This window comes from Nestor notabilis, unplaced genomic scaffold (assembly GCF_000696875.1).
Source record: "Nestor notabilis isolate BGI_N333 unplaced genomic scaffold, ASM69687v1 scaffold31445, whole genome shotgun sequence".
Classification (NCBI taxonomy): Eukaryota; Metazoa; Chordata; class Aves; order Psittaciformes; family Psittacidae; genus Nestor; species Nestor notabilis.
In genome coordinates this window covers 1-4044 of record NW_009931123.1, presented here as the reverse complement: position 1 = coordinate 4044, position 4044 = coordinate 1, and positions in this window count along the sequence as shown.

Sequence of the window (4044 nt, the reverse complement as noted above, 5' to 3'; positions counted from 1 at the left end):
GCTGGAGCCGGGAGCTGCAGACACTGATCCAGAAGGAGAAAGAAAAGGTGGGAAGTGCCCAGAGCCGCATCTCCGTGCCTCAGCCTCTTCCTTCCTCGGGCTGGAGCTGTGCGGGGGGGAGCAGGTTTGTGCTTGCAGGGCTTGGACTTGCTCCACAGGCACTGCCGGGCCTGCAGCCTGCACTCACAGGGCAACAGAGAGGTGCAGAAGGGTTAAAAACCAACAAGAGACCCCAAACCCAACCTCAGGGCTGCTTCACGGGGAGGGTGAAGGTGTGGCTGAACGGTTCAGTGGTACAGAGGGGAGGATGCCCCAACCTCAGGTGAAGCAGGAAGAGCATGGGAAGGGCCAGGCTTTGGGCTGGGTGAGAGCACGTTGGGGCTTCTCCAAGCAGTGATCCACTTGATTGCTGTAAAGGTTTCTGTTGTTTTAAAACACACTGAAGGAGCTCTGCAGATGAAGGTGCAGTTCCTGGAGCTGGCAGTGGCCAGTGAGAACATCCCCCATGACCTGTGTGAATCCCAGAGACCTGCACCTCACCTCAGCTCTCCAGCACCACAGAACATGGGTGCTCTTGAGGCAGTGCCTGGTGTGAGGAGGCTGGAAAGCTCCAGCACGCTGAGCTGCTGCTCTGTGCTCAGGGGCTGGGTTTATGCTGCTTTCTCCCCGGCCTCCAGGAGCCTGTGCTGCTGCTAATGGCAAATGAACACGAAGAACTACTGAGCTAAAGCAAGGGCTGAGCTGAGCACCACCCCAGCGCAGCTCCCTTCTCTCTGTACATCCACTTCATTGCTTTGGTTCCATTTCTAGTTGGTTTTCTGGTCACTGGGAGAAGTAACAGCAGTAACAAAGGGAGGCTCTCATTGTGCTGTGTGAGACTGGATGAGGTGCAGTGATGCCAGACATGCCTGAGGCTGCTCACTCCACCTCATACCTCAGTTGTTAACTAAGGACTTTTCCCCACTGATAATTGACTTCCCTTTTTCCCATTGATCCTTTATTTCCCTGTGCCCCCATTCTTACAGCTGGGATCTGAGATCTTCAGGAGTAAGAAATTATACAAAAGCAAGTTCCCAATGACCCTGAGTTTAGTGCTAATGGTAATTATTGTGTTGCTTTAGAGCTGCTGGGAAGATCCTTCCACATTTGGCATCAAACACTTTCTAAGCTGCTTTGAACAGCAGTTGTAGCTCATGGGCTGGGCCAGCTTCCGCTTGCATACATGGGCACAGCTCTGCTGCCCACAGCAGGGCTCTGCTCGCTGTACTGAGAAGCCAGTTGTATTTAACATACACCATCTGTGTGCGACTTCTTTGACCCAGGACAAAACCTGGCTTCTGGATTCCAATCCAGCATTCAGGTTGTCCTCACCTTCAGCAGATGATGGGTTGGAATGAGCAGGAAGGGTCAGGCTTTTGCTTTTCACTCCAAACCATTCTGCATTCGTATGAGACCAGCCCCTGGTTTAATGCTTGTGCTGACCAAAGTCCAGGGGATGAAGTGGTGCAAGTGTGGTAGAGCACTAAACCCAAACTGCTCCTCGTGGTGGGGTGGTGCTGGGAAGCGCTGCTGCTGGGGGCTGGAAGGGCTGGAACATCCCAGCCAACACCGTGGTTGTTCTGGTTTTAGCTGGACGCCAAGTTCAAATAGGAGCTGCTGGAGACAATGACTGTGCAGAGGAGCTGCTGCCACACCAGCACAGGCAGAGCAGGAGGTCCTGGCTGGAGCCATGGCAGAGGCCACCAGCCCTGCACCAGCCCACATGAAGGTTTTCCTACCCGAGACCTCAGAGCTGCCACTGCAGGCACCGAGCACTGCTCCCTCGTCTGGCATCACCAAGAGAGACTTTCCTCTCCCATGGCTCCAGCTGCCACCCCACCAGCACACCACTGTTCTACCACGGGCTGCACCAGTAAGCACCGGGCCCTGCACATCAGAGAAGGTTCAAGCACCCAGCTGCCATTTGGGGCTCCCTCTTTCCAAGCCATCCGACCTCAGGGACCCTCAGAGGGTTTTGGCTCTCAGGGAGAAGCTGGAAACACTGCGAGGGTCAGGCCTGAGGGCAGGAGAACCTGGAGCAAGTCTTCCAGCTCCCCCTGGGGATGAGCATCTCCCACCTCCAGCAGCTCCTCCTCAGCCCTCATCTGCCAGCTCTGCAGACTCACAGTGGTCATTGTCCAGATGAAGTCTCTGCTTGTCAGGGACAAGCTGCCCAGGGGGTGGCTGCCCTGGGCCCTGTTCATTGATGCCACTCAAGCTGCTGAAGTTTGGAATCAGTGCAATGTTAATCATTTAGTAATAAAAGAGTTTAATTCTGCTGCTGCTCTCACCTGAGGGGTTTCTGTAACCCTCCCATCTCCTCAGTGTCACACACTGTCCCCAACACCTCTCCCTTCACCACTTCTTACCTCACACAGGTACCTTCCCTGAGCTGGGATCACAGCACCACAGCGATGTCCCGCTCGTGCCCGGCAGAGGTACTGTGCATATCCCAGTGCAGCACCACAACCCTCTGGGCAAGGAATTGTTCCTCAGCTCCAGCTAAACCTGCCCTGGGGCAGCTTGAGGCCGTTCCCTCTTGTGCCATCCCTTGTTCCTTGGGAGCAGAGACCAGCCCCCTCCTGGCTCCATCCTCCTGTCAGGCAGTTGCAGAGAGCGATCAGGTCCCCCTGAGCCTTCTCTTCTCCACACTAAACCCCCAGGTCCCTCAGCCCTTCCCCATCACACTTGTGCTCCAGGCCCTGCTCCAGCTCCGGTGCCCTTCTCTGGGCTCTCCAGCAAGAAGCTCAAGTTCCTGCCTATTGCACAGGTAGGAAACAGCCAGAGCACAACTGTCAACTGCTCCAGAGCATGTCCAGGACACGAGGCACAGTCCTGTGAGCAACTGCATGTCCAGGGCTTGAGCTCAGGCTGTTTTGCAACCCTTGAGCTTCAATGCTTGTTTCATCTTTGGGATGCTCCCCTGGGTCATACTTGGTGGTGATGCAGGGAAAGGTTCTGGCTTAGCCCCAGTTTAATGCTACAGTTTCACCTCCCAAATGCAGCTGTAAAGCTCAGAGTGGTCAGAGCAGAACCACACACTCAGAAAGAGCCAAAGAACCTCCCTGGCTCATCGCGCCCCATGAACCACTGCCACGAGCTCATTGTGGTTTCTTTATTCCAGCATCACTTCTGCATTCCTACTCGTGACAGGAAGTTCGGGATCTCTGGGACGTGACACAGGCTAAAAGGTTTTCTTTAAAATAGTTCTCTTTAAAAAGCAATCAACCAAACCAGAACAAGACAAACCTAAAGCCACAGCGAAGGGCAGGACGGGCACCAGCCCCGGGTGTCCCTGGGGAAGCCAAGGCAGGCGAGGGCAGCACACAAAGCACAGTCTGGCCTTTCCTTTGGGAAGCTCAGGATGAGGAAAGGCCCATGGCAGAGACTGAGCTGGGAGGTAACAGGAGCTCTGCACAGTGCCAGGGGCTGAATGGCAGCGTGCTCCTGGCCAGCAGCAGTGTCCTTCTCCTCTGGGTGGGAACTGGATGGGAATGTTGGTGATGGGAATGCTGGAAGCTTCACCCAAAGGCTTCATGCTGCTCCCTTCAGTGCACACGCTGCTGCTGCCCTCACTCGTTACACTCACAAGTTCCCACTCTCCTGGATGTGCACAGACACCATCACACACCTCCCCCGGCTGCTCCCCAGGAACTGCTGTGAGCCACCCCTCGTCCCCTGCTCCTGCAGCCCCCCATTCCCACCCGTGATCCCAGGAAGCAGCTCCCCCTGGGCTGCCCACACTTCCCGTGCACACTGACAGTGCTGCACATGCACACAATGCTCTGCAGGGTGCTGAACTCTGATGGTGTGGCCAAGATCCTTCCCCCACCCCCTTCCTCCCAAATAGCCTGTATTTAAAAACCATCCTACTGGGAAGTCCTGGAAGCAGTTTGGAGCGTGAAAACCTCGAGGTGGAGCCAGGCCTTGGGCAGGAGTGGAGGTGTGGAGCTGGGAAGAGGTGGGAGGTGCTCCTGTGAGGGCTCCAGGCTGGATGCAGGTCCT